The following is an 11,969-nucleotide window of genomic DNA, read 5'->3' on the forward strand; positions in this document are numbered from 1 at the left end:
AAAGCTGTTGCCACCTCCGACTTTCTTTGGAAGTGAAAAAGCAGAGAAGCCATGGCAGGGTCACTGAGGGGAGTACGAGCTGTGCTTGATGTGCCTCTCTTCTTTCACAGCCAGTCCTGAATCCCTGGCCAGCATGAAAGGCCACAGATACGGTGTCTATGCTCACCTTCCCTTCTTTTATAAGGGCAGTGGAGTGTATGCAATAGCCTCACAAATTAAATATTGGAGAGTGTTTAAAGGAAAACCTCTTGATTTTTAATTATGATCATGTTGAGGCACAAGAAACTGAAGAATGAAGATGCAAAGTGAAAGCCTGAAATTTCCCACCCAGCCCTGCACTGATGATGGCTCTTTGTGGGTCAGACCTTAGTTCTGGGGCAGAGAGGTTTTAGCTGTAGTTACCTAATGACAGCTAGAAATCAACGCTGATCTCTGTGCTTTTGTAACAGGTTGTAAATGCTTTAACTTTTTTTAATTTGGGCCAGGGGGAGGAGATTATTTTCTCATTAAATTTGTACCCTGGGAAAGAGAAAAAGAGAAAAAAAAAATTGAACCCAAGGAAATTATTTCACTTCATTTACTTCTAGGATAAGTTTTCCACTCTGACTTTCTGTTTCACCTCATTCTCTGAAATTCAAAGACAATTTTCGCTTTTTTCTTTTTTAAAAATATGTTGTACTGTATTTTCAAAAATTGCCGCCCTTGGCTTTTGTGCCGCTCAGTCCCAGAGCCTCTCAGAGAAGTCTGCTCTTTACAGAATAAGAGAAGCGTATTTAATTTTTTTTTTTTTAATACCACCCTATAAACCATGAAGTGAATCTCCTCCTGCCTTTTTTCCACCCCCAAAAGTGGGGATCTGGGAGTTACAGTACAGAGCAGCCTATTGTGGCTCCATCACTTATGCAAAGAGGTCATGGATGATGGAGTCTGAAATGCAAAAGGTGTAGGGCACTCTGCATCTGCGAGGAAAGGATCAAAACAAATCTCCTTTATCTAATGCAGAACCTATTACTGAATCAAATGTGGGGACGTGAAGGGTCCAAGTGTGCTTTTAATAATCTGTGTTACAAACAGACCGTAATCTGCACAATTAAGCTTCTTGGAACTGGCAGGATTTTGTGCAGTTGGCAGTTTTCCCCTTGAATAAAGGTCAAAAAGAGGGGAATGAATTAACTGATGAATACCATTTTAAAGGTATTCTACAATTCCACTGAACGTTAGAAATATTTTCTTCATTGAGCTAGTGGCACTAGGGAAGAGTGAGTTCTGTGTCCTAATTTAAAAGCCCGCCTATTTCAAGAGTAGAGACAGGCTACACAATAAATGAAGGAGGAAAAGGGAATAGGAAACCTCCCTCTGTCACTGTGTAGGTGGGAGCTGGGTTGTCAGCATGTGTCTGATTGTAGCACGCTGTGGATCAGGCCCTGGGAAGCACCACTCGTGACTGTTACCTTAGAGTTGCCCTTAATAGTGATCCCTGACTGTTTTCTAGGTTACTGTTAATGATTCCGGACCCCTGAGAGAAATGGTGGGGACTGTGCTTACTCCTTCCTGGGCGGACACCTTGCTATCCAGAATCTGATTTCTCCAATAAAAATGAGTATTCTCTTTCTTGCATGGAGATAGAGTATATGCAGTTCTACACAAATGGGTGGTGTAGGGCTGCTCTCCCAGTAGGATAGCCACTTTTCATGATTACGATGATGCAAAAGTGTTTTCATTTGAAGAGGAAAATGCCTGAATGGTTTTCTCATCCCTCGCCCCTCCTCTTGGCAAGCATACACACTGTTGGGGCACTGGGTTTATCACGGGCCAAAGGGGGAATTCTCTTAGGAGCCTCTTGTTGAAATGTTAGCAACACACCACTGAGCAGTTCTAAAGACCTCAGGAAGCCCCAGATTTCTCTGAATTTTCTCACCACCAGCCTTGAATATAGTTGCCTCTTTGGCCTTGCAAATCTTGGGAGAACATCAAGGAATGTGCTTACAGCCGCCCTAGTGTGCTCATCAGCTCAGGGGCAGCCCCTTGGGATGGGAAGGAAAGTTGATTGGAGAAAGAAACCACCCATGTACTAATCTTTTTGTTTCCCATAGTTATTTTTCATCATTTTTTCTCCTTCACAAAATGCACTTAAGGGAAAGGCGTTATTTGCCAGAATCTTTTCTGGGAGAGTGAGCTGGAGAATCTGTGCTGCCTTTGCTGCACAGATTCTCAGATCCCTCAAAACCTCTGTCCAGCTCTCTCGCTGCCACTGTGTGGTGTGGTTTGACTTCCTTCATCTTTTGTGTGTTGCTGTGACAGTGTAAAATTGGGGGGAAATAATTTTCCTCCATTTACACTTGACTGTTTTGGGTAAAATTAATTCTACTACCATTTAGTTGGAGAGAGGCTTGGAGAATTATGGAGGGAGGCAGGGGAGGAGAGACGGATTTCTTTTGTGTGTCTGGAAGTCAAACATGGTCTGACCAAAATATCTTTTTCTTCCCCCCCACCTTTTTTTATCTTTTCTATTTTTACTTAGGTGCTAAAGTTAAGTGTTTTCTGAATATTATTTCAAATGACAGTTTAACTTACTATTCTAACCAAAACTGTAATAGAAATATATTTTCCCTGCATTGTTAAAATGCAACTTTATTCCTGCTCAGCTACCCATGCTGTAAGCAAGAATGTATATTTGATGTATAGAATATATTTTTGTTAAACTACAGAATGGTTTAAGAATTAAAGTAGAAGAAAGATGAGGAAAAAACACTCAGAGCTGTAATCAAACATCCATTCCAAAAGCTGAAACATGTTATTACATCTTTCAGCTGATTTATCATACCCAAAGAGATTTCATAATCATTCTCAGTATTAAAACAAGGGGAATAGAGGCAGATTTCAATAACAATGACTGTTGTTTGGAGAATGCCAATCATGTCTAGGAGTGTTATTTACATCAGACAATATGTAGATATTGTGCCACCATGCCTGTTCCTATTCGGTTTTGTTCTTTGACTTACACAAATGAATGTTAAGAAATGTTGACAACAAGGTTCAATAGCTAAATACAATAACCGGGGGTCCTGCTGACTTCCTTTTGGGAGGAGAGAAATCTTTACCACATAAGTAATACAATCTGATGTAGAGATAAATGCAGCTATAAATGTCTGAGCTATCTTTGGCATGAAAGGTGGGGAGAAATTGAATCCGTGTACTAATTTTAATTTGTATTCACACATTAGTTATAGCTAATTTGGAAACAATTAAAAGGAAGGAATGAGAAAGACAGATGTGGAGCAGTGAAATGTGTTACAGAGAAGCAGGCTTCACTTTGTGTTATTTTCTAACATGCAGTTTTTTCCTGGTGTCTGTCACAAATCCTAAAATACCATTACAGAGTTAGCAGATGGTTCCCAAGTATTCATACCTGATAAAGCCTCCTGGGTGATCAAGCACTGAAAAATCAATATATTTTTCAACTTTCAATGGCTAGCTATTCAGTTTCATTACATCTCGCTATTCCTCCATGGCTACTGTGATATGGACACTTACTTCACCATTGCATTAAGCTCTAATCTCCAGGCTGGCTGATACAGGCAGTTAATGAATAGCTAGAGCACCACCTCAGTATGCTTCACAATTCTTCTGATCTCAGTAGGATGTTTCGGGTACTGTGATCTTGTGTTTAGTAACACCCCAGTTCTTCCCCCTCTCTTTTTTTTCCTACACATGCACAGACACCCCTCTCCAGCTGTCACCTTGCTGAGCTCTGAAAGGAAGATTCAGTAAATACATATTTTAGCAGAAATATTTTGCTGTGACATTTGACTGTTCTAAATAAATAATATTAGCAAGTTGCAGTAAGTCAGATCCATGTCCCCCGGGTGACCATATGAATCACATTCTTAAATCTATCATTTTCAATAAAGCCACAACTAGAGATAGGTCTTTAAAATGTCCTGCTTCTGTCTTCAGATTATCTACATCCCTCACAAAACAGCTCCGCTCTCTGACTGACTGTTAATGCTTTCTTTAAATCATGTTTCTTTCCCCTTCTCCTCACTTAAGCTTGCAGTACTTGCCATGCACTCTGGCCTTGATCAGTGGCTAGATTTCTAGCATGGGGGGATCTCTTTATGCTCCAATTTACAGAAAAAGTGCAAGTAAAAAGCTAGTGAATGCATCAAGTATATGCATGCACATGGACGCCCTCAGAAACATCAGTATCCTATATATTTTAATTTTGCATTAGTATTAAAGTTAGTATTAAAGATTTCACTTAATTTTGCTATTACAGTTTATTTCAGGTTGTGTGGGAGTTATTGTCATTGTTTTTACACGTCAGGCAAAGTCCAATGGAACAGACCAGGCTTATTTTACATGCACTCAGGCACCATGACATCGGTAAGCCTGGGGCATCCAGAAAACCTATTGAGTCAGATTAAGGCATATCTTAAATTTCAGACATAGGTCTTGATTCGGTCAAACATGCTGGAGATGAGAACCTGTTTGCTGGAAATGGAAGCATAAATATAAACCGCATGAATATTTCCTCTTTCTTAGCCATGTGAAGAGCGAGAGCGAATCTTTGTGGTGCCATGGCTGTGTATGGAAAAGATTGATGCCAATTAATAAGGGCCCTTCCTATCATCAGCTCATAGGTGGTCAGTATCATCACTGCTGCCCCCCCAGAGACCCTTCCTCCCAGAGCAGTTAGCATAGCAGCAGGAGAAGACCAGGGCTCCACACTGTCAAATGATACGCACGCCTGAGCAGCCATGGCTCCACTTTGTTAACAGCAGCGCTCTCCTTTTATGGTGTCCTCTCTGATGTCTTGAAATAGGTACTTGTTGCATGGTGTTTCATGCGTTGATTCCTGTCCGTTGGAATGCCATGGGTCCAAACTCAGCATGCTGCCTCCTGGCTTGATTCTTTGCTTTTGTTGCCAAAATGTGGCTTTAAAAATTGTTAGGTTGGTGGGAATTTGTCACTAAAGTAATTACAAATTTTTTGACCACCTGAGTCCTTCTTTGACTTGGGCTGCAGGTTGTGCTGCCTGACCATAGGAACCAAATAACTTTGGAGAAAAAGACCTGTGTCATCCACGGGCGGTTTTATTGACATCTGAGGCACACAGCTGTGTCATGTAGGACCCGAGTCCACACTAGAGCCCTTCCATTACCCTGCTACATGGCTGGATTTATGCTGGTGGAAGTCCTAACTAAAAAAGCTTTGTACAATGATTAATTGACCTTAACAAGTTTAAGGATGCTTATTTGCACACAGTTATGAAGTGTTGCAATATGTCACAAATGAGAGCAGCTTCTATTATAAACATAATGGCATAAACAGTGAAAGCTGGTTATATTTCCTTAAAAGTTCATTGCAGGGAAATGGGGAAGCTTGAGAAGCTAAACAAATCCAGGCAATAATGGAAATGTAGCATGAAATTACTTCTGTAAACAACAGCCATTCATTATTTGAACATTTTTCATAAGAGAGTCAGCAGACAAGTGTTGATGTTAAAGGGCGTGTGTGGAGGGGGAGGCGGAAAGGGGGACATTATGAATTTCAGAAGAAATCTTCCAGGGTTATATAGACAGACATACATCTGTTTAAAAAAAAAAGAGGTATGTAAAGCGCTGATTGATCCCTGAATATTAACAATCGATGCCATTTTCTTCATTAACTTCTGAGTGGAGCACAAAGAAAGGTATATTTGATTTAAAGGGAAGAGAAGGGAGCACTATTTAATGTTGATTTGGTGTAGTGAATAACCCCAGAGAGAAATGTAAATACCAGGCTGCAATAACATGACAGCACACTAATCATATTTACAAACGATATTAAATCTGTCCATTGTGCTTGCCTGGCTGCGGATTGGCCCAACTGTAATTGTCACTGTAACCAGCGCTGGCTTGTGGGAGAATTTAACTGCAGTGATATAAGGTGAGTGCTAGGCTTATTATTACTTTATTATTACCCGGTTTATGTTTATTAAAACAATTTGTCATGCAGAACAGGAATGGGAGAATGGGAACATTAAATCGTGCTGTACTCAACCTGAAGAAATGAGTTACAATAAAATTAATGGCAGGCAGGCCACAGCTGACACTTGTAGCCGTGTGGAGCAGCTACACACTGGTTCGTTTCATTTGCTGATCGTTTCTTGTTAGGGTCACGCCATTAAACTTACATATTGAGAACTACTGAAAATCTGAGGCAATGAAGGTAAAGTTTATGAAGCAAAAGTGGGGTTTTTTTTCTGCTGCTAATGCATTCCTTTCAATTATTACAGAAATCAGGAATGCAGATTGAAAGTTTAAATCATACTGAGTTATTAAAGACGTGTGTTGGAGTGAATGTCCTTCAATTTTACAGAGGCTTAGAGAACTGAGAAAGAGCTGAGTTTAGGCTAAAGTGAGACCATTCTCTAAAGGCTTTGAGCAAAGAGAACAGCGAGAATAGTGGTCATGAAAGGTCTCATAACAAGTTTAATAAAAGCTGCTTTATTTTCTTTCCCTGGAACTCAAGGGGTCCTTATTTGATATCTTCAAATTTATTTCAGCCCAAATCTTCATTATTTTAAAGTAGAGGCAGGAGGCAATGACCATGGGAATAGCATTGAGTCTCTTGGAATTCAGCAAAGAGGCACAGTGACATAAACCCCTCTTGTGACACAATTACGGAAGAAATTAAAAGTGTCGGGCTCTATGTACTTTAGCTGCATAGAAGAAATCTGGCCTCCTGATGAAACATCTTTGTACATGAAAAAGTAATACCCTGCCCTTGTTTCCCATTATACAACAATGTTAAGGAGTCTTCTGGGGTGATTATTAGGGATTTGGTGAAGCACAATAAATGCTGAAGATTAAATCTGAGCACTAGCAATTAGTATTGGGGGAGGAAGAGCACCTTTTTTTTTTTCCTTCTTCTTTCGGAAAGGTATTTATTAATGAAGCTATATAAAGAAAAACCAGGCAACTGCTGAAGTTAGGGAATGTGAACCTTTCATTTCTAGCAGTTTTATACTTCTGTAAGTTCTATAAAGTCCATGGGGTAATTCTTGATTTATACCAGTGTGAACAAGTAGAAAATCAAGCTGTCTCTGTGGGATTTTTTTTTTTTCCTCATTTTCCTTTTTTAAACTAAGATAATTTTTTAAGTCTTAGAGAAAGCCTCCGAAGGGGGAATTTAGCCACATATTCTCTTCTCATGTTGCCAATCTTAAGGGCTGGACCAACCATCCAAGAACTCAGCATCCAACCAGCGCAACAGAACCCCGGAATGGGAGCTGAACTCTCTAGAAAATCCAGTTCAGTGAAAAGAGTGAAGATATTTAAAAGATCTTTTTTTTAGAAAACTGCTTTTCCCTGTGGGTTTTCCAGTAAGGGGAACGGCAGGTGTTTTCCTTGGAGAAGGAGCTTCACATTCAGTCTCAGTGATGAAGCCACTGCAATTGCAAAGGCTGCTCCAAACTTGAAAAAAAACTATGGGAAAAAAAAATTGCCTGTCCTTACTTAGCACCTCCTCACAAGCTGATCACCTCCTTGAAATAACAGCCTGTTCTCTGAGAGGACCAGAAGGTGTCTTTGTGAATATAAAAGGAGAGACCAAAGGCCTTGACTCACTTGGTGAGGTCTGATTCAGTAAGTGTAATCCACTGCGATGGCAAGCACTCACGGTGGACCTGTGTCTTGCAGGCTTAGTGGCTTGTGGGGTGTTTTCTATCTGCCTTTTTGATGCGGTGCTGCAGTTGCAAACAAAAGTGGTTTAGAAAAATAGGAAAATCACTCAGGGAATAATTCCTTCTGTGACAGCAGGGTCCATGGTTGGTAGGCCACATCTGAGGGATGAAGTGAAGATGTGAGGAGGCATAGGTCTGGGGGCTTGGATAGTCTAAGCATGGACAGCCACTTGCTATAGTGGTGGGTGCAGTGGAAACAGCCAACAGCAGACATCCATATATTGCTGGCTTTGAGTCCTTTCTGTGCCCTCTTTTACATTCATTGAAAAGAAACACATTTTATTCAAACATGTTGACCTGTGTGACTTTCTAAAATAGGCTTTTGAATGTTACAGCAGAGCTCTGACCCAGCATTTTTAAAAACAGGATTTTAACATGATCTTCCATCTCCATTTGTATTTTTTAACAGTCAGTAAACTTGGGGAGAAACCAGTTAGTCCTTTATTCCCTTATGTGTAAAACTCATGAGCTTTAAGTCACACATACACTGTAAGTGTCTTGCTGAATTGCAGTCCTTATTATATGTGCAAACATCTCTTTGACATGAAGGACAAGGATAGAGTATAGGATTTTGAGTCGTATTTATCACTTGGATTATTAGTAATGATAACATTTGGCATCTTTATGGCACTTTACATTTTCAAAATGCTGCATAAACATTAACTAAATGGTCGTTAAGTGTGCATAAATGTTATTCAGAGCCATTACTCTCTACCATGCTAACACAGCCACTGTGAGTCTGCACTGAAACGTGTGTACTGCTGCTTGCTGGAAAATCTTTACTGCTCATGTGAAGTATCAGCTTTCTTGGAAGAACCAGACTGACCATTTTTCATTTTGTTTCACATGCACCCGAAGGCTTTTGTCCATATTGTGGATTAATGGGCTGCAAAATTTCAGTTTATTTGGGAAAAAGAAGTTGTTGATTTTACTTGCAGGGGCATAAAAACAAATAAAAATAAAGTAGAGGGCTGAGAAACCAAAACACTACTGTTCTTTTAAATCACATTTTAGTTTGGTTCTTACCATGGTCATGCATTTTAATGCTTTGTTTCCTGGCTGTGGGGCCTGCTTCTGCTGCACCACATATGTTCGGAGGCTGGATGCTCACAGGGCTGCATGCCCAAGGATCAGCCTGACTGTTCAAAGCCACCTGATATGTTCGTGCAAGCATCAGTATTGCCAAACAAGGTGCTAGTCGTTGTCCATTGAATAGGGACTGTGCAGGGTCTTTCTATGACACATTGTTTTCCAGTGATGCATCACATTATGTTTATCTCTCACCCCCAATTTGCAACATTTTTTTTCTGTAGCCACTCTAGCTTCTATTGCAGTAATTCTTTTTTCTTGCTTTAGTGCCTTTCTGCTATTTCAGTGAAACAGAGAGTGGGGAATATTTTAGAAGCATTGTGCATCCATGTCAGTAGCCATGGTAAATTTGTACCTGAAAACAGTTTACTCTATACCCCCATCAAAGAGGAGCAGAAACCAAGTGAAATGTCAAATAGCCGTTTTCATGCCGGATTGCATTGATGTAATCCATGAGCAAGTGAATAATTCCACTGTCACTTAATTAAAAGTTCTAAGACCTTATGTGTTTGACCTTGCTCTTTAGCTGAATACATAAAAGCAAATGGCTTGCTACCTTAATCTCACTTTGTGCCATTGCTCTCTGATGAGAGAATCCTCTTGGTACCTCTGATTTGTCATTGAAGCGAAGGGAAAGGCTACGTGCACTACTCGCTCCTATCTTTTGCAGTAAGTCTACCCTGACAAACTTCCTCTTGCTATCTTTAGACTTCTCCCTGGAGCATCTAGCACATCAGGACAAGAGGGATCTCAGCCCCACAGCTTCATTTGGACCTGTTAACTGTAACTACTGATGTCGTTTACAAGAATAAACCCTTAAAGCCAGGCCAAGGTAGACAAAGAAAGAACAGTGGAGTAATTCCCTTTGGACAGCAGAGATTGGTGTTTAAGTTATTGAAAATCTGTGTAACTCATTTTCTCTTTTGTCATACTTAAAAAATCCATGAAGTTTGGCTGAGTGCAAACAATAAGCTTTTATAGTTGCTGCCCTTCTTCATAAATGTGTAATCTTCTGGGACCATCAAAAAGCTTTGGTACAACAAATTAGAATTCTCTAAACTTTCCTGTGTCTCCTTGGACATTTTGTAGACCTGCAAATATAAAGCAGTAATCAATATAATGCTGCTCTAATACTTCAAGACAAGCTGGCAGCTCCCAAGCCACAGGGCAAACCTATCTCACAGCTGGACACGATCCCTGCCATGGCTGCAGAGGATCCCTTCTTTGGCTGGCTTGGGGAAAACCACTTACATGAGAACATTGATTGCAAGCTGTGGGAACAGTTAGATACAGCTATGTGCACTAGTTATCTTGCAAACATGCCTTCTGTCCTATCACCAACTCCTTCATTTAGACGTCAGAGTCTGTAAGGTGTGCCTGAAGTTTGTGCTGTTCTGCAGGTCATGGTGTTTTGTGATCTCCTCTTCCCTTCACGTGTCCATGTGCGAACATTTCCCTTACAAGCCAATTCTACTGTAGCTGACAGGGCGATTTGAATATTCCCTCTCTCCTCGTTTTAGCACGGTAAGTTAGTTTAACAATGCTCTCTTAGTATATCCTTTATCTCTGAGAGAATTGTATTATTTTTCTTTGTGGTTAGGCACATTGTATTCAATTACAGAACATGTGCTCTTTCACATCTTGTCAATGGAACAGCATTGTCAATTTAATGGCTTCAGCAGGGAATATTCAGCATGGGCCAGAGAGGGTGAGAATTATGGTTGTATTTTATGTCTCATCACTGAGGAGTAAACATTTGCATTCTCTCCCTAACTTAGTAAGGATTATACTTGAATCAAAAAAGGCCTTTGCACCAGCTGGCAAAGCGCAGCTCAAGGTGGAGTGAAGTGGGTGAAGGTATAGATAGCACTTACTACCACCACCAGCTCATCTCTTGTTATTTGAGCCATCTCCACTCCCTGGTGAGCTGCGAATGGATTCCTGCTGTCACTCATGCATAATGGATGTGTGCAGTAGTTCACATGGGCAGTGATGCTGACTGGGCTCCCAGCTATGCTAAATGAAGCACCTAAAGGTGCAGCAAGCTCAGCTGGACCAGAGAGTCTGACCACGTTTTAGCTGCGGAAACAGCTTGTAAACTGTACCTATGTGCTATGGTGAACTCCAGCTCCCGGTACAGGAACTGTAACCTTCTGACTTCTGGGCACTCCCTCAGGATGAGATGGCAACCTGGTGCTTACTCATTTATGTGGCCAAATGATCCAATTCTTTGCTGAGATGCTGGAAAAAATTGAAGGATTTTTTGCAGGTAAAAAAGTTCCCCTAACTTCTAGTCCATTTCTGATGGCTACTTATTTTTATGACAAGGAGGGCTCTTTTCTCAAGCATGGCCTGTTCCAAAGCCCATTTACATCAGCATTAAAGCTTGCTACTGACCTAATGGCTTTTGGATCTGGCCCGTAGTCTCCTTATCTTCCTACATATTACTGGCACACCTTTAACCTTAGGTCTTGATTTCTGTGGAGCTCTTTAGGTCAAGCTCCATCTCATTGATGTGCTCAGGCTTAAATTGATTCAGAGAGAAACTGACTCTTCCTCTGAAGAAGTGGTCATTTTTCTTAAGCAGCTTCTATTTTTAGATAAAACTCCTTGAGGCAGCAGGCAGCATTGGTGCCTGGCTGGTAGGAGTTGGAGTGTTCTTTGTCACAAACCCCTTTAGGGCACGCTACATGGGATACCCCACCACTTCCCTCAGTGGTGGCAGGAAAAACCTAAGATTTTTTTTTCATTCTATTAATTAAGAGAGAAATAACAGAGTTCAAACTTGATTTAAGTTTTCATTTGAGTAGGTGCTAAACAACAGGGCCTTCAAGAAATCTGGAGAGGGGCTTTTTACAAGGGTATGTTGTGACAGGACAGGGGAGTATGGTTTTAAATTGAAAGAGGGTAGATTTAGATTAGGTATTAAGGAGAAATTCTTCCCTGTGAGGGTGGTGAAGCACTGGCACAGGTTGCCCAGAGAAGCTGTGACTGCCCCATCCCTGACAGTGTTCAAGGCCAGGTTGGCCAGGGCTTGGAGCAACCTGGTCTAGTGGAAGATGTCCCTGCCCATGGCAGGGGGTTGGAACTGGATGATCTTTAAGGTCCCTTCCAACCCAAACCATTCTGTGATTCTTCCTAAAAAGCTTTA

The sequence above is a fragment of the Pezoporus occidentalis genome, unplaced genomic scaffold, assembly GCF_034315485.1.
Source record: "Pezoporus occidentalis ecotype Australia unplaced genomic scaffold, CSIRO_AGI_Poc_V1 ctg214, whole genome shotgun sequence".
NCBI classification, from domain to species: domain Eukaryota; kingdom Metazoa; phylum Chordata; class Aves; order Psittaciformes; family Psittacidae; genus Pezoporus; species Pezoporus occidentalis.